The following is a 19989-nucleotide window of genomic DNA, read 5'->3' as shown; positions in this document are numbered from 1 at the left end:
TTGAAAGGGAACCCAGGAGGCGCGAAAGGAGAGCGGAGAACGAGGACTTACCTCCCGGGACTGCCCTGAGGGCGCGGAGCCAGGATCGCCTCCCTCCCCGAAGTGGCTCCGGCTCGGGCACAGCCTCCGGGAGCACAGCCCAGATCCGGACCCGCGTCCCCGCAGCTCTGCGCGCAGCCGGGAGGCGCGCCGGGACTCCGGCTCCCGTCCCGCCGCCCCGGCCCGGCTCGCCTCGCCTCCCCCTGCAGCGCCCGCTCCGCCACCCCGCGGGCACGCTCGCTCCCCGCGCTCGCCCCTCCGCCTCCCGGCGCCCCCACACCCACCCGCGCCGCGGCGCCCGCTGGGAGCCTCTAGCGGAGGCGAAGGGAACCGCAGCAGCCCCGCAGCGCCCGGGCTCCGACGCCGGCTACCGGGAAGCCAGCCAGGCGGCAGCCGGGGCTGCGCGCGCCCCCCGCCTCAATCCGCTCGCCGGATGCGGCCGCCGCACGCACCTGCCCACCTGCGCCGGGCTCACCTGCCGCCGAACGTCCTAGCGGCGTTCTCCAGTGCCCACGGCGCGCTCGGCAGCGAGCGGCTGGGTCAGCGGTACCAATGGGCCGGGGGTGGGGAGAGGAGGAACTCTCCGGAAACACACAGACATCCACGCTGTAAATCAGCCTGGACAGACAACCTTGCGCTACACCTATTTCCAGTGGATTCCACAGAGTGTAAGGGCAGGGACAGGCTGCCTCCGCCTGGCTGCCTCCCACCTGGGCGCCCGCGGCACCGGCGGCAACTCCCTGACTTGCCCGCCCCGAGCCATTCATTCGGCTTGTGCAACCGCGTGGCGACGCTGGCAGAGACGAGCGCAACTTGGCTTGACCCTCCCCATCCCAGTCCCACCGTGCATTTTAAGTTTTTCTTCTTCCTAGCAATTCAGGCAGCAGGTTTTGCAGCCTCTTACCTTGAGACGCGGTTAATTCTCTTTCAGAGCATTAAAATCCAAAGCCAAGGATACGACGCACACAAGTCCAGAGGGTTTTCCTTGGCTCCTCCGCCTCGGCTGAGCCGGTTTCCCCTTCTAGAGCGATCAGGAGTGGGGGTGGCGGGAGGCACCGCCGAATCTTCCCGCTTGTGGAGACGGGGAGCGGGACAACCTTCCCAGCCTCAGGAAGCCTCCCAGCCTCTCTTCGGTCAACTTGGCTTTCTATTTAATGTTCTTCTTTAACCCGACAGGCCCATCAGTCAGTTCCCCGCATCAAGGCAGGAATGAAACAGATATTCACAGGTGTGGCCCCTCCTCTCTCTCTCAGGATGATACCACCCCCTCAGTCGCCACCTTTCTCCCCTTAAATTAGAAAAGCCAATCTCTACTCGGATTAGGTGGGGACTCGGTGGAGGGTGCTGTAAGAAGAACCACTCCAAGGCACAGCTTCAGGAACCCATCTCTCCAGGCAGCCCTCCGCGAAGGTGTCAGCTCTGAAGAAACTTTGAGGGGAGGCGGCGGCGGCCGTGCTGGGCTGGGCGGGCGGCAGGCAGCGAGTACCCGGTGAGGAGGCGGCGAGCAGGAGGGACACCAGGCAGGCGGCGGGCGGCTGGGTCCCGGCGCCCGGGCTTGGCGCGCAGGATGCGCGCACACACACGCGCACACACTCACACGGGCACACACGCACAGACACTCGCGCGCGCGCGCGCAGCCACAGGCGCACGCCCGGCCCCGTGCCCGCGGCCCCAGGCCACCCGGGAGCAAGAAATCGAGAGATGCAAGACGGGGCAGGTGTTCCAAGGATCCAAATGATGTGAAGATTGAATCACTGTCCACTGTTTAAGAGATTACTGCAGGCAGGCAGTTCCTCCCTGAAAGCCCTCAAATCCTTTCGGCCACCTCCCAGGCTCTTGCCCTCTCTGGCTTCTTGGCTGCCTGGTTCCTTTTATGAGGCGAGTTACTGTCTCAGCACCCTGTTCGAGGTGGCCGGACTAAAGATTGACCACGTCCGCATCTCCACCCTCCAGGGCCACCTAAGACCCTTCAAATGTGGGGCAAAGTGGCTGCTGCTGCTTGCAAGGGAGCCGAAAGGCTCCCCGAGGTCCTTCGAATAGAGGAGCCGAGACATCGTTTCCTGGACACAATCCTTTCGAACCTCCCTCCCCCTTACCTGCCCACTCCCTCACCTAGCCTTTCCCCTATGAGCTCCTGAAGCTCGCATAGATCTTTTTGGAAGGAGCTTCGTAGGGACTCGTGATGCCTAGCTTTTGAAACTGGGCTAATTTAGGCTCTACGCTTATATTGTAAACTGGACGGTAGCAGGTGAAAGGCTCCACTGGAGAAAGGGGTGGGATTAGGAGTCTGGAGACCCAGCCCCTTTAGCAGCCATTTCCAAGGTTTTTTTAACTGGAGTTGCTCTCCAGGTCTCCGGCTAGCCCCTGTCCCACCATCTTTTTCTTCCCAAAACAGCCTGGAGGGATCCCCGGGTGCGCGCAACCCGGGAACCCCACGCTGGAGAGACATCGTGTCAGAAGCGCCCCTGGCCCTTTCACAGTTCCACGGGAAGGAGCCTCCCCGCGCGAGTTTGTCTTACCCGGACTGGGCTGATGGAATTGCTCACCGAAAGTAAACTTTTCTTTTCTTTCCTTTTCTTACCCAGGCTCGCCTTCGTGCACTCTGAGGTCGCCACACCTGCAGAACATCACTCTGCCTTCCCAAGCACTGACCAGGCTGAACACCGCTGCAGGTGTTTTCACTCCTGGGATTCGCGAATCTCTACACCTTAGAACCTGCTGGTGGAAAACGCGAAGTGGCGCCGGGTGGGGAAAGCGTGAGGTTCCTTGGCTCCCGTGTTGGAAGCGACTCTCCGCCAAGGTCTCCATCCAAGTAGCTCTTGGAACCAGGGGCTCTTGACTGTCTCTGGGCGTCCGCTTCAAGTTTAAAGGCGATGGAATTTGCCTGGAAGACTGTACTTAAACGCTGAACTTGGATTTGCCAAGGCTCGAAAGTGGAACAAAAGGATGATTCGGTGCAAAAGATGAAACTTGTGTAGATAACAGCTCTGGCAGTGCTACTCACGGCTCAGAAATCGATCCAGAGCTTTAGAAAATGAGCATCGCCGCGCTCGGTATTTGCGGACCAATAGCTATTGGGCGCCCATCTGTATTTCTGGGATGAACCGGCTTTGAATTCGGTTTGAGTCCACGCTGTAGTAAGCCAAGAGGGACGGTCGGTTTTAGGGGGTGATGGATGGATGAAGGCTGCCCCTTGGAGCCAGAGGACCGCAACACCCTCCAGCTAAATAGCACTTGTGCGCAGAGCTACTCAGAGTCCCGCGCATGGGGAGTCGGTGTGCACGGGTCTGACGCCCTGGCTTACCTTCTGATGCAGTTAAAGCAGAGTTTGAAGCTAAGCGGAGCCTGCATGGAGGAGACCTGAATAATGAATTCGGTGGTGAGATGCTAAAGGATAAAGAGGCATTTCATTTCTGTGTGTTTCTAGTTTGCAGTTAAACCCACTTCGTTGGTTTAATATGTCTTGGACACTGACTTTGTACAGTTTCAAGTGGAGAATGTCCCCATTCTTTTGGTATAAGTCTATACATTCTCTGCTTGCCACAAAGTTAAATGCTTCTTCGAGTTTTGACTCTTATTCCTAATTAATGAAGTGGCAATAAGAATTATAATGAAATATTTCCAACAAACGGTCCCATCTAACATAATTTCTGATGGCATAAGCCCCTAGATTAATAACAAAATATTGTGGCAGACTATTAGGCAAGGACTATGGAACTGTAATCAAGCGACTTGCTGGGGGAAAGAAAATTCAGAAATCAAAGCTGACTCCTGTCCAAAAAGATTTGAGCTTGAAATTCCTTTTCTGGTTACTGTGGACCCACAAGCAGCTCTCTGTTACTAATGGCTCTCTTTAAAATAAACATAGGTCATTTATTTATACATTAAAACCTGGAAGGTGTCTTACAGGTCTGGGGAAATGTGGAAAGTCTTGTGCCAGCCACAGAGGATTCTTTTTCATTTACCTTGAGTTTTTTACTTACAAGGTGTGTAAGTAACAGTGGTGATCAGTGGTATAATATTCTTGACATTGTATCCCTTCAACAAAGTTTAAGAAAAAAAAAAAAACAGCCTATGGATTTATGGATCCTCTTCAAGAAGCATTCACTTCTCACTACTCTTGGGGGAAAAATGCAGTTTCCTCAGTGATTTTTTATTGTTGCAAAACCAAACTTAGATTTGTTATTTATTGTATGGTGTTTTCCCTCCCACTTCGCACTTTGCTTCTTTAGGGAAAACAAGAGGAGTAAATCTCAAGGTCTGAGGAAGAGGGGGGATTCATTCCATTCCTATATCCTCCTATCTGTCTACATTATCTAGAAGGAATTATTGAGACTCAAAGGTACTGTCAGATCCAAAAGACTTCTGAATTTACCCCTTTCTGTGTTAAAATTGCAACTGCATTGTTTTAATGTTATTTATTTCCCTAAATTCTTTGACAGTTGAAAATTGAAGTTGATAAGTATCATATCTCTTCCAGCGGAGACTTTCTTGAATCTTTTATCTTTTCAAGATGATTGCTGTATAAAATGTATTTTCTAGAACACTTTTCTTTTCTTCCCTGGAGATAGCATTTTGTCTAGTGGTCTATTGTGTTGTAGATGAAAGTTATTCTTTGCTTACTGGTGTGCCTCTCCCATTGCACTATGAGCTCTGGGAGCATGGATGGTGTCATCTACATTGCTGTTCATTGACATTTGGTACAGAATCTCTTCCAGAATAGATGTGTATAGTACTGATGGTGGTGATAAGGAAAGTTACCATTCACTGAGTAACTACTGCATGCTGTGATCAATCCACTCTTTTTTCAATAGCTTATCTCCCTAACCTGCTGGTGTAAATTCTACATACTGAAAGTATAGGGAAATTGATGCTTATGCAGATTTAACCAAGATCACAAAGCTGTTTTGTCACAGATGAGTTGGGATTAGAATCTACATCTGTCCAACTCTGAAGCCTGCACTATTAACTACTCCTCCTTATTCAAATAGGCACCTCATTTTCAATAATGTAAGGTTAAGGGAATTTATATATATTTAATGCCAAATAAGAGTGTGTCAAATTTAGAGTAAATTCTTTAGCATGTATGTAATCTAATCAACATTGACTGAATGAAAATGCCAAATACTGAGTTGTAAGTTTCCTTGAAGGGAGAGGGATCAGTCTACTATAAATTTATGGTTATATAAAAGTTTTCATTTTTTTTCATGTTGACATCCTTATGATAAAAAAAAAACTAAGTGAAAGCTATTATAAAGCTTCATTTATGTAAGATGAGTAAGTTCACTTAAAAAATATGTTCAGAGGATAGATCTCATGTTCATTTTTATTACCCCAATTCAAAAACTTAAAAAGAGCCTAGGAACACAGAGAATGTTGAATACAGAGTGGCCTTGGAACATGCTACAGAGATGTAGCTGTCATGTCCAGAGTCTCACATTACAGAGCATTTTTGAAAATATCCATGCCACAGGAGACTAGATGCTATGGGAGAGAATGAGGAAGTTCTCTTTATGCTGATAATCAAAGATCTCCACTGTTTTTAGGTGAAAATAGCAAAGTGCAATGAGAAAACCCCAGATATTAATAAAAGTAGTTAGGAATGAGCAGATGGTGTCAAGGAATGAATTGAGACTTCACATATTCTTTTGACTGTTGGAACCATGTGGAATTTTTACCTATCAAAAGAGAAAAAAGTAGTGCTCTTGAGGGATTGCATGAAAAGAAAATAACAGATGCTTTCCCTTCATTATTTAAAAAAAAAAGATAGTTTAAAAAAAGATGAGAAAAAAGTGTTCAAAAACCTGGCCTGTGGTATATTTATTCATTCATTCTCAGGGAGAGACCTTGGGGGAAAGAAACAGAGGGAGGTGTCTTAGTCAGCCCAGGTTGCTATAATAAAATACCACAGACTGAGTGGCTTAAACAGCAGAAATTTATTTCTCATGGTTCTGAAGTCTGGGAAGTGTGTGATCAATGTGCCCGCGGATTCAGTTCCTGTTGAAAGCTCTCTATCTCTTATACAGCCGGCTTCTCTCTGTGTTCTCCTGTGGTTATGCCTCTGTGAGCAGTGAAGAAAGGTGTGCGTGGGCTGGGCAGGGGATGGGGGGCTGTGAGATATTCTCCTTCTTAAAGGTCAATAATCCCATCAAGAGATTCCCACCTTTACAACTAATCTAACCCTAATTACCTCTTGAGTGCCCCATTTCCAAATACCATCACATTGAGAGTTGGGGATTCAACAATAAGAATTTTGGGGGTGAAAGTGAAAGTCGCTCAGTCATGTCCTGTCTGACTCTTTGTGACCCCATAGACTATACAGTTCATGGAATTCTCCAGGACAGAATATTGGAGTGGGTAGCCTTTCCCTTCTCCAGTGGATCTTGCAAACCCAGGAATTGAACCAGGGTCTCCTGGATTGCTGGCGGATTCTTTACCACCTGAGCCACAAGGGAAGCCCAAGTGTACTGGAGTGGGTAGCCTACCCCTTCTCCAGTGGATCTTCCTGACCAAGGAATTGAACCAGGGTCTCCTGGATTGAAAGTGGATGCTTTACCAACTGAGCTATTTAAACAACAATGGAAGGACCCAAGTTTAATCTTGGCGATTGGACATCCTCTGGGGAAACAGACTATTTGCTAGGAAGAAGAGGTCTTTTACTGTAGTGTCTTTAGGGAGATGCCTCTGACTAAGCATTACCTGTATGAATAGAACTGAGGTCTATGAGATATGGCTCCCTGGAAAATGTCATTTAGGCTAGATAACTCAGGTATAAAGTGAAGATGGTTTGTAACGTAAAAACTGCCCACTGTATCAGACGCCATACAGCCTTCCTTTCTTTATTCTGGGCTAGAGTATCATGTCTGTTACAGGGAGAAAAGACCTGGAGAGCCGTTCTTGATCAACTTTTTGTTTCTGTCCTTGAAATTATTTGCTTTAGGTTGAAGCTGCTTATAATCTCAGATTCATATCAGTAAGATTTAAAAAATCCAGTCCTGTGAATAACTCAAAAGTTCCCAGTTTAATGCAAATTGTAACCCAAATTGACTGAACATCTTTTATGTATTAGGCACTGTTCTAAGAGAACTAAATTTGTTGATTCACTACAGCAAACCTATTAAATATTATCTTCATTTAATAGACAAGAAAACAATCACAGGTTGAGTAAACTTGCCATGATCCCACAGCTGATCAACTGGTACACCCAGGGCGTGAAACTTGACTATCTAAGTTCAGAGCTCTGCTTCTTAACCTGTACTAGAAGGTTCTATATTAGCTATAAGGTCTATCAGAGCCAGACTTGACTGTACTGTTATTCACACACTCCCTCAGTCAGTTCAGTTCAGTTGCTCAGTCCTGTCTGACTCTTTGTGACCCCATGAATTGCAGTATGCCAGGCCTCCCCGTCCATCACCAACTCCCAGAGTCCACTCAAACTCATGCCCATTGAGTCGGTGATGCCATCCAGCCATCTCATCCTCTGTCGTCCTCTTCTCCTCCTGCCCCCAATCCTTCCCAGCATCAGGGTCTTTTCCAATGAGTCAACTCTTCACATGAGGTGGCCAAAGTATTGGAGCTTCAGCTTCAGCATCAGTCCTTCCAATGAACACCCAGGACTGATCTCCTTTAGGATGGACTGGTTGGATCTCCTTGCAGTCCAAGGGACTCTCAAGAGTCTTCTCCAACACCACAGTTCAAAAGCATCAATTTCTCGGTGCTCAACTTTCTTCACAGTCCAACTCTCACATCCATACATGATCACTGGAGAAACCATAGCCTTGACTAAATGGACCTTTGTTGGCAAAGTAGTGTCTCTGCTTTTTAATATGCTATCTAGGTTGGTCATAACTCCTTCCAAGGAGTAAGCGTCTTTTAATTTCAAGGCTGCAATCACCATCTGCAATGATTTTGGAGCCCCCCAAAATAAAGTCTGACACTGCTTCCACTGTTTCCCCATCTATTTCCCATGAAGTGATGGGACCAGAGGCCATGATCTCACAGACTCCCTAGACTATATATAAATAATACATGACTCCTCCTGGATGGGAGGGGTTTGGGGGAGAATGGATACATAATGGCTGAGTCTCTTTGCTGTTCACTTGAAACTGTCACAACAGTTTGTTAACCTGTTAATCAGCTATACCCCCAATGCAAAATTGTAAGTTTTTTTCAAAAAATAGTATATGATTCCCAACTGGGAAAAAATAAAACGGGACAGAGGAGGCAGGGAATAAATAGCAGTAACATGAATCAAGCATTCCCTGTGTGCCAGGCATTGTGCCAATTACATAAATAATAATGTACATTATTTAATTTTCAGAACAATCCCATGATTTAGACAACATTGTCATCATTCTTCTAATGATCAGTATTAGGTTAATTAGGTTAATTCTAATGATCAGAATCTCATAGCCGTTAGGTACAAAACCAGGATTTAAACCTAGACGCCATTGCTTTTAACCATCTTAACTGCCTTAAACTGTTATTTTAAACTACAGTGTTGTATTTGGGGTGGGGTGAGGCACTTGCTTAAAATTCAGTAACCATTCTAGTTTTTCCAATTCAAAACACATGCTACAGCAAAATAAACAGACTAAACATAGAGTTGGAATAAATACCTCTGTAAAGAGCAGTTGGAGTGCTTTGCTGAAGAAACCGCCCAATAGTTAGTGATTCAACACTTGCCATCCTCCTAAGATAAGTGGCTACCCTTGTGATCATTTTTGACATTTATTTGAGGAGAGAAGAAACCAGATAAGATAATGTGGTCAGAAAAACATGTTCATTCTCTTTAGAACAATTTCGGCCCACCTAATTTCTTATACAAAACTAGTGCCTATTTTCTGAAACTGTCTCTCCATTTGTCAGTGGATTCATCAGGCCATCATAAAGTTTCTGAACAGCATTCTCTGCTGCATGTTAGAAAAAGGAAACAGCCAATCAAAAGCGTTTACATCTTCCCTGATTCAAATTTCTCCTTTCCTTAAATCCTGAACATAAAACAGTGCTGAGAATGGGAGTTAAAACCTGAGCCACAGCTGTCATCTAGGGACCCACATTGATGGGGTTGTAGCAGGCTAAGGAAAATCACACTGATGATAATGGTCATCTTATAAACAATGCATCCCTAGATTCATGCATCTCTGTATAATTGTTCCTCTACAGACTCCAGAGTTAGATTCTTTTGAAGTCTGGCTCTGAGACTTCTTAGTTGTATGAACTCTCACAAGGATAATAAAAGGATCCTTTGGGAGGGCCTTGTAAATCATTTTGGGGGGCATTGGAAGAGGAGGGAAAGATGAGGAAGGGGCTTTGTAAGAATGCTGCCCAAAGGAATACATTCCAACCAGAATCACGAAAGTTGAACTGGCGGTAACATAAATACAATCAGGGAGGCAGAAAGCTACCCAGTTTTCAAACATCAGTTGTGAGAAGGAAGTGAGGTTAGAGAGACTAAAAGAGACAGAAGACAGAAACACTGTTTCTTCTGGGGTAGTGGCAGACAGATGTTGAAACTAAAGTTTAAGAAATGACTATCCCCAGTAACTCAGAATGTGCTGTATTTGAAGATGAGTCATTAAGTTAAAACTATTAGGATGGATCCCACTCCAATCTGACTGGTGTCCTTATAGGAAGAGGAGATAATGTCACACAGAGAAACACGGGGAGCTCAGAAGTCCAGAGGAATGATCACAAGGTTGCAGCCATCAGCAGGACAGGGAAAAGGTCCCGAAGAAACCTTGATCTTCAACTTTTAGCCTCAAGAATTAGAAGGAAATATATTTCTGTTGCTTAAGTCCCCATTCTGTGGTATTTTGTTGGGGAAGATCAGCTAACAGATGGAACCGGAGAAGTCAGCTTGCAAGTCATCTATTGAGAGGACAGGTCAGCTATACCCAGGTTGTAACAACAATATATTACAAAAATCTTAGATACATTATTTTAAAAAACTTGGGGGTAACATTTATAAAGCCACTCATTATCACAAAACCACTTTAGAGGAAGAAGAATAAAGGAGGACAGTAGGGCTAGTTAGCATTTGGAACGTAGCCTGGATGAAAGTGTTTATGAAAAATGTATAGATCCAGAGAGATAATGAAGGTGGAAGTAACAGTGTTTAGGGGTTGATCTGACAGGTGGCAGAGAGGAAGGAGAAGGTCAGAGCTGAATATTACCATTTTCCAGGAGCGTAAACAAAGGAAAATTTTTTAAATTGTTTGCCTATTTTTGCTAGTGGGTAGTCGCAGATGTTGATTTAAGCATAGTTGTAGCAACAGCTATAGATGAACACACAAAATAGTCAAAAGTAAACATTAAACAGCAAAGTAAGGAAACAATGTAAGATGTGCTTTAAGACAGTATGCAATGAAGTACAAATGTTTGCTGTAAAAAAAAAAAGAAAAAATGTGCTATGCAGGGAACTCTGCTTAGCGCTATGTGGCAGCCTGGATGGGAAGGGGGTTTGGGGGGAAATGAATAAGCGTATATTTATGGCTGAGTCCCTATGCGCTCCACCTCAAAACTATCACAACATTGTCAATCGACTATACTTCAATATAAAACACAAAGTTTAAAGTTAAAAAACTGAGGGAAAAAAAAAGTTAAAAAGCTATTGATGTTGTGAACATATAGAAGTGAGAATTCCTTACCTGGAGGATCAAAAAAAGATTCCTAAAGATTGGAGTTGATTTCCCCAGGATGTAGGGCTCAACCATGTGAAGTTGGAGAAAAAGAGAATGAGTAAAGATAAAATGAACAAAGATATGGGGAACTTATAAAAGGGTATTCATACACAAGAAGCAAAACAGAGGTTGGACAATATAGTTAGGGGAAGAATATAGTTGGAAATGGTTTTGAAAGTGAATTTGAATAGAATTTTACAGAATTTTGAGGTCTGGGATGGATATGGAGATAATACATATCCTGATTATACTGGGGCTTCATAGGTTATTGTCTGTGGGTTATGTATCAGTGAGGGTGAGGTTGTGAATGATGTTGTGACTTACACAATAAAGTACTTGATTTCTCTTGTGGGAAAGAAATCTGGTCATGAGCAGTCCAGGGCTCATGTGGCATTGTATCAGAGTCACAAGCCTTATGTTGCTGATCTGCTCTATATGGTTTCTTTTCCAAGGTCATTTTGTGGTTCAGGAAGTCAGCTGAAATCCCAGCCATCAAATAGATGGGATGGAGGAAGATAAAAAGTCAATTTCAAGTATCTTACACAGTACTTTGGCTAGTATACCTTCACCCAGACTTTCAGTTGTTTGGTCATCAGAACTACAAAGCAGATAAAGAGGAAATGTTCTCTCAGCCATGTGGCAAGCTGCCCAGTGGATATTCGGAGGTCACTTACTGAGAGTCAAAGATGAAATGAATATTCAAGTTAGAACTTACCCATTCTTGGCCAATGGCTATTTTTGGATTAAAGTCACTTAGAGTTACTAAATAGCTATCTTCTTATTGTCCTTAAGTTTCTCTAGATATATCCTTTTCATTTATGTGTTCTTTGGTCTCAAATTACAAGTCTTTTTTGTTTTTTTAAGCTAAAATTTGATCTTACCTAAGCATTATCAAAAATGTATTAGAATATTTTGCATTTGCATGCTTTTGGTTTGGCACACACATAAGCAAACAAAAATTAGATTTTGGAATGTTTTCATTACTAAGGTTTTCTTTTTTTTAATGAATTATACAGACTACAGTCTAAAATAATGATGTCTTCATATGACAAGGCCATAAGGAGTAGATGGTGTTACAAAGGAGCACAAAGATAAGCTTTTGTCACCTTAAAATTTTAGAGCTAAAACATTCTAACCAATTTATTCATAGTTCCACATCCAAAGAATTATGTCTCGTAACAGAATATAATTCTGGAGACATTGTTGCTGAAATTTTATTGTGAAGCCAGTGACATAGTATAAAACATCAATGAAAAATTTCACAGTTTAATTGAATGTTGTATAATATGCGCCAACCCTTTGCCAGTTGAAGTTAGGTTTTCTAAAGCTTTGCAAACATCAAGAAGACAAAGTGTAGCTTCTATTCCAAGAAGTGTACTGACAGTAAGATGAATGCGTCTTTCTGAGAGTACCAATGCGCAAGTTTTCTTAGTGGAGAGAGAAAGTAACATAGTGATAGACTCAGTTGCTGACTGTTAACAAATTTTAAGAAATCAAGGACCCACTTGCCTAACACAGTGATTTTTTTGGAAGAAAAGAACACACATTAAAATTTTATTACACATATTTTACTTGTTTTAGTGGGACAAAATTTTTTTAAAAATCTCTTTAAACAAGTGCTGAATAGTTTTTGTTGTATAGACAATAAATATAGAGGGTAGTACTTGTTTTAGCCTCCTGCCCAAGTTGGTCAACAAGATTCTGCACTCCTTGATGATTTGTATTCCTTCATCTCTCACTAGACTTCAAACTGTTGAACTACAACATGATCCACAGTCTTAAATGATAGACAAACTTATTACCGAAGAGACTGAGATTTGTTCTATCTTTCCTCCATCAAAATAATAATAATATAACAATAAAACTCTAACAGTACTCGGATAATTTCCAGGAAGAATTGGTTCTGGGGTGTGACAGAGAGAGTAATGGTTGCCTATGTGGAATACAGCACTATTTTCATTATCCAGAAATGAATTAACTGCAATTCCTAACCAAGATTAAGATTCTTCACTCTGCTTCTCCCACATGAATATCAGGACATAGAATAATCAGGCATAGAGCAGAAATTTACAAGATCCATTTATTGGCTTAGTCTAAGATATTCAGCCCAATCTCATATATTTTCATTATCGTGGACTTGTATGTATACAAGGTCACAATTTCACAGAATTTGATTTTTAATATCAATCTCTATTTCATGACACACCCTCATGATTATTCAATGTATGGCCTACTTTTTAAAAATGTAAATACTTAATTTTTTTTTCTCAAAGAATGTAATAGGCAACCATAAATCTATCCCCTATATTGAAAGTTGGGATCTTAAAAATAATTTATATCTAAACACATGTCCTCTCATCCCATAAACAGCCAAACCTTTTACCATCCCCCAAACATCATCTTAAATTTCATGTTCATCATTCATTTTCCTTTTCACATTGTTTTACTGAATCTGTATCTATTCTAAAATAATTTAATCTATTTATATAAATTTACACAAAAACTTTCATGCTGTATTTCCTCTTTGGGAGCTTATATTTCCCATGCATTGTTATAGTGTGTATATGCTGCAGTCTGGCTGTAGTTCACTTCTTTCTACTGCTCTTTTATATGAATATACCACAATTTATCTAGTCTCCCACGAAAGACATTTAGGTGATTTCTACACTTTTGCTATTGTGGATAATTTCACTAAGAACCTTTTGGCGTGCGCCCTGCTCTACTTGCATAAGTGCAGTCATTGAGTCGTAGACGATGTTTGTTCAACAATAGAAGAGAATATCTGATTCCTTTCCAAAATGTTTGCACAAATTTACATTTCTAGCAGCAAAGGATAAGATATCGTGTGGATATACAGCATCTCCAATATGAGGTATTTTCAGACTTTTTATTTTTTGTCAATCACATGATATATGGTACCACTTTAGGGTGGTATTTGTTCGCATTTCTGTGATCAGTTATGATCCTTTTAATTTTATTTTTGGTACCAGGAGTGAGAGCCAGACTAATTAGGATCCTTTTTATCTCTATATGCTTGTTAGCATACCAATTCTCTCTTCTGGAAAATGCCTACTCATGGCTCTTGCTCATTTTTTAGTGAGTTGCTAGTATTTGGAGGAGTTCTCTATATATTCTTAGATCTGATTTTTTGTTTTGTCAGCTTACACACACACACAAAATCTCATTTGTAATTGGTCTCACCTGCTTCTCTACTATTCTTCCTGTTTACTCTTTTGTTATCCTAAAATGATCTTGATAAAATGATGAAAGTTTTATCAATAATAAAAAAAAACATTAAATTCACTCTGCACCTTATGAATGAGACACTCCCTAATCTGCTTTATCAGTCTTCAAAAATGACACATCAAATATTGTGACTCTGTATATTTTATTTTTGGGCTTCCCAGATGGTGCTAATGGTAAAGAATCCGGTTACCAATGCAGGAGACATAAGAGACACAGGTTCGATCCCTGGGTCAGGAAGATCCCCTGGAGAGGAAAAGGCACCTCTCTCCAGTATTCTTGCAGGGAGAATCCCATGGACAGAGGAGCCTGGCAAGCTCTAGTCCATGGGTCACAGTATCAGACACGACTGCGTGTCTGATTCAGGTAAATAAAATGTTTCTGAGAGATGATCAAAGGAAGATTCATGACATAATAAGTAGAAATTTATCTATGTTTTCCAGCTACCAATGTAAACAGGGAATATATGTAAGTACTTTAAATTTCTACAACTGGATTCATAGTTTGAGAATATAGCCACTGTTACACTAATTTATAAAATAACAAATTTGCCCCCAGTAAAACATATTTGGAGAGGATATGTGTTTACTACTTTAACAACATAACAAAAAATTGCTTCCACTACTGCTTGGTATAGCTAATTATAGCCTCTGAAATAGAGCAATTGTATATAGCAATATTTGAAAATAGCATTGGTGATTTTCTGCTATTTACCTTAACTATAGCATTATGTGCTCAGATGCTCAGTGTGTCCACCTCCTTGAGACCCTATGGACCGTAGCCTACCAGGCTCCTCTGTCCATGGGATTCTCCTAGCAAGTATACTGGAGTGGGTCGCTAATTCCTCCTCCAGGGCATCTTCCTGATCCAAAGATGAAACCCACATCTCTTGCCTCTCCTATTTTAGCAGGTGGATTCTTTACCATTAGCATCACCTGAGAAGCCAACCACAGCATTATAAAGGAAATATTTTAAATTTAGAAATGTAACCTATACTGTTTAAGTTTTTTCTCCCTGATTCATGAAATCTTTAGGTGTTTGAGAGCTAATTTGAGAAACAGTGTACTAGAATTCTACTCGCAGAGCTTTCAAGTTGTTCATACATTTCAGAATCTCAGTCGTTCATACATTTCAGAATCCCGTACCTGTTACAACATCTCTACTTCCTTCCATGCAGAAGGCCCTTTCCCCATCTTCAAGCCAATTGTTGGTTTTGTACATACCTAGATAATCAGAAATCCCAATTTCTCATAAAATTTCTGGCTTCTAATGCAGACAATATTAGGGACTGTATTAATTACTTTATTCAATATCTTAAAATTTTAGGAAGTCATTTATAGTAGATATCACAGAAGAGTAAAATTTTTCAAGAAATATTAAGTAGGAAAGAATTTTTCACATAGGTTCTATGATCCTAAATGAAAACCAAGATTAGCAAACACATTTCTCTGGCTATAACAGGGCTCATTCGTCTTAAGGATTACTTCCTAATTTGTTAAAAAATAGTTTCCCCATTCCCTCATTTTAATTATAATAATTTGTGATATCCATTTGCTAACTTAAAAAGTATTTGTTAAAATGTTAGTTCTTTATTTTGTTTGAAAATAGTATATACCTCTATTGGAATGCAAATGCAGCATATTCATTCTCACAGTCTTTCTACCTTTCCTGATAGGATTGGTCATTTTCATCAATGCTACATTTTACCTTAAGCATTGCATCTATTGTTATTCTTACCATTTACTATAATTTACTTGCAAAGATATCGGACTCCCAGAAAAGACTGACTCTTGAACTCTCTGAAGCAAGAATAATGATACTTTTATATTTGTTTTACCAATTCTCAGGGAAATTCTTGGCTCTTATTTTGTGCTTGGTGAATAATTTAAATAACTCCCTAATTTACAAAATAACTCCCTAAGTTACCAAATAAATATTTTAGATTTGTTTTCAGCATTCTAACACATAAACTGCTGACATTTTTTAATATTAATATAAATACTGTCTCATAATTTTATTAATGTAAATAATCACAGTTCTCTACATTGCATCTAATCACATCACTTACCTATACTGATAGGAAGGATCAGAGCCACACATGATTGAAGAACCTTCATGTGCCATGATTTAGGCACATAAAGATTTATACATAGCAATTCATAAATTGATAAATCTTCTGATAGTTTCCAATATTGTTCAGACTGGGAAAACTTCCCTTCAACTTTAATGCTTACGATTTCTTACTCCTGCATTGTTTATTGTACATGTGCTAGATCAAAAAATTGGCACGGACTAAAAGTAATATCTTTAAATGTATTGCTAGAGATCTTACAAAGAGTCGGACACAACTGAGTGACTTTCATTTTCACTTTGACTTTTCAGAGGTCTTGCACATTGGGTGAGGTACGATGATATTTTGTAGGCAGAGTTTTTCCAAACCCTAATAAAATTTGTATGAGATATGCCTATTTTGCTTAAAACTGACCCAGTCAAAGTCTGAGCAATTAATGTTTGTTCTTTCTCTTAAGTGTCCATCTATGTGTTGTCTTGCAGTCATTTTATTACGAGTGAATGAGTGAGTTGAGTAAAACTGGCTCAGTCATGTCCAACTCTTTGTTACCCCGTGGACTGTTGCATGGGTTTTCCAGGTGGCGCTAGTGGTAAAGAACCCCCTTTCCAGCACAGGAGATGTAAGAGACCAGGGTTCGATCCCTGGGTTGGGAAGATCCCCTGGAAGAGGGCATGGCAACCCCCTCCAGTAATCTTGCCTGGAGAATCCTATGGAGAGAGGAGCCTGGGGGGCTACAGTCCACAGGGCCGCAAAGAGTCTACCTGAAGTGACTGAAATGACTTAGCACTCACGGACTGTTGCACGCCAGGTTGCTCTGTCCTTGGAACTGACCAGGCAAGGATACTGGGGTGAGTTGCCATTCCCTTCTGCAGGCAGTCTTCCCCACCTAGGGATCGAACCCAGGTCTCCTGCACTGCAGGCAGATTCTTTATTGTCTGAACCACCAGGGAAGCCTGCATTTCATTATAACCCACTTTTAATTGTCTTTCCATTTCTCTTTAGCTTCCCTCTACTTTCTGTATAGCAACATGGAGAATACCAGAGACAGTTGTAAAGGGATTTAAATGTGTAAGTTCATTGAATTACATTATCAAAACACTTGTAAATGTGGCTTCAGAGCTATCCTTGGAAATCTCTAAGTCATAGAGGACCTAAGAGAGATTGAAAAGGAAAGTTAGCCAATGTTTTGCTTTGTGAAAAAGCAGCAAGGGTGAATCCTGAAAAATACAAGTTGGATAAGAGAGGTCCAATCATAGAAAAAAAATAGCAGATAATTTATATCTAAAGATCTATAAAAACTTTAGAAAAGTATAGGGTTCAGTAAGAATCTACATTTATTTTCTAAAAAACAGTAAGCACATACTTTTTAGATAAGAGAGAGACTGATATATCTGTAGGAAACACAATAAAGGTATATTTTGAATAAAGTGATCCAGATGACTTCTTTTGGGATAAGATAGTGAACTTTTGTTTGGATTCAAAACTGGTGGTATGATTATACTTAAAGTGTTTTTGCTAATAACCTAATATCAGACTGGTGTGGGGCTGTGGTGAATTGACTTATGTTTCTGTCTTTGCCTTTTTTTAATTAAATTTTCATAATTTCCTGGGATCAATACATATTGAGGGTATAGATCACATAAAACATCAAGGATATGGATGGCATAAATATATTGCCAGTGAAAATCAAGGATAAAATCAAGAATACAAAGGATTGGATCTCTTCATTCCTGTTAAAGTCTAACAAGAATTCTAGGTCCAGCCTGTATGCTAAGACCATCAACTACACAAGGAAAAAGTGCTTTGACAACTCTTTCCCTGGAGGTGACATCTGTGTTTATCCTGACTACTGATGTGATATGGTTATAACACATTTAACATAATCTTAAATTGCTTCAAAAGGAATCTGGATTCAGGTTTACAAGAAGTAATAGCCACAGAGAATATACTACACTTCAGACCACATCAGAATTGTTTTGTTAAATTACATACCGTGTTTTTGAATAAATATTATCCATTATAATGAATGACATACTCATTTTCTAAAATATGAATGAGTTGTATATCTAAAAAAAAAAAAAAAGTAAGTGTTCCATGGCAGAAAAGTTCTAAGAACTTAGTGTTAATCAAAATAGAAAAGGTTTGTTTTCTAGAGGATGTCTCAAATTTTTGCTTGGGTGACAGATTTTTATTTTTTTAAGAGTTTATAAAATGCAGCATTTTCTCAAGTTATTTGATCACAGAGTTCCACAGAACAACCTTTTAAAAACACTGCCCCACTCCGATTTACTGTATAAAGAAGTAGTAAATTTATCCTATTCCCCTTTTCAAAGGGACATCAGATGGCCAATTTTAGGTTTGAGATAAGACAAATAAAAGAGAGCCTTGCAATTGTATTTAAAAAAAAAAAAAAAAAAAAAACTGAATAATCACCTGCAGGTACAGTGAGGAAAGTCCATAGGCAGCTGAGAAGCTGGGTGAGATGACCTTTGAACTCAATGTCAGCCCCTTTAAGTGAAATGAAATTTGCTCCAGGAAGCACACCAGCTGCCTTTCATAAAGGAGGCTGCCAGAGTTCCTGTCCTCCTAGGTTTAAGGAAGCCCTCAAGATCTGTGAACTTTTCTTTCAAAATATGCTTTGAAGAAGGCTACTTATCATTACTTTTATTATGACCCTGAACTATGTTGTCAACATTTCTCTTTAGATTCTAGCAGTTTCTTCCTAAATGTTCTCATTTCCACTCTTGCCTGTTTTTTCCACTTTGTTCAAACTCCACTCTATTCTTTCTGCACGCAAAAACCAGAGTAAAATTTGAAAACTATAAACCAGATTATGCCCTATCTGTTTAGCTTGTACTAACCTCTAGATAGCCTGGCCTTCATTCTGTTCTTGAACGTGTTATATTTTTCTTCCTTTGCTGCAGTAATTTTCCCCTGGATGTTCTCATGGCTTATTCATATCACCCAGATCTATGCAGAATTGTCAACTCTACAGACAGAGCTTTCTGATTCACTCTTTAAGTAGTAAACTTGTCCCCTTCTGAGCCTCCTTACATTCCTTACTTCCTAGCTCAGGCTAGGACTTTATCTTGCTTTATCTTTCTAGTATATGTAATGGCATGTTTTTGTCTGTATTCCTCAATAGAATCTAAGCTCAAAAGGGCAGGGAATTTGTTTTGTCATCACTTTATTCATTTCTCTTAGGACAGTGCCTTTGCAGGGCAGAATGCTAAATATTGTTTTTCAGCAAGTATATGAATGGATCGTTCATTTTTTTCAAAAGTATTTGAGTTAGAAACAGGTTATTGTTAAGGTAACTATAAAATTACCACAATGATGCTGTTACAGTTAAATTAATATTGCTGTTATAAAGCTGAAATACCAAAATATGGGTTCCTCAAGTCATTTTGCAGTCGCCTATACGGCATGATCGTTTTTAAAAAAATTGGCTCAGAATATAAAAGAGGCAATTATTTACAACCCACACTGCAACAAGTTGCTAAGGTAACTACAGTATGGCTAAAGCATTTCATCATTTTAATAATTATATAGATTTTCAGTAAGCAGCACACAAGACACATTAAATAAGATGTATCATTGTGTAAATTACTTTTGTCTAGAAACCAAGCTTCCTTGCACATATTTATAAGAGGTGCTATTCAAGGACATTACCTCATAAGGATGAAAGGCTAAAGATGACTAAATACTAATAAACATGCCATTCAGAGCACAAAGTTATTTTCTATACCTTGTCTTCACAGTTTTGTAAATTGAAATATGTAAAAATTAGTGGTTTGATTGAAAATGTTGCCTAATAACACTAAGTCAAACCTAAAAGGCTTCAAAATGACATTGGAGAGGATTGTTTAGATTTTCTTACTTAAAAAAAGAGGGAGAGATTTGCTTGCATTGTTACCTAATGTGGTAGGAACTATTATTAACAACACTTTACAA

The sequence above is a fragment of the Muntiacus reevesi genome, chromosome 17, assembly GCF_963930625.1.
Source record: "Muntiacus reevesi chromosome 17, mMunRee1.1, whole genome shotgun sequence".
NCBI lineage: Eukaryota > Metazoa > Chordata > Mammalia > Artiodactyla > Cervidae > Muntiacus > Muntiacus reevesi.
This window is presented reverse-complemented; position numbering follows the sequence as displayed.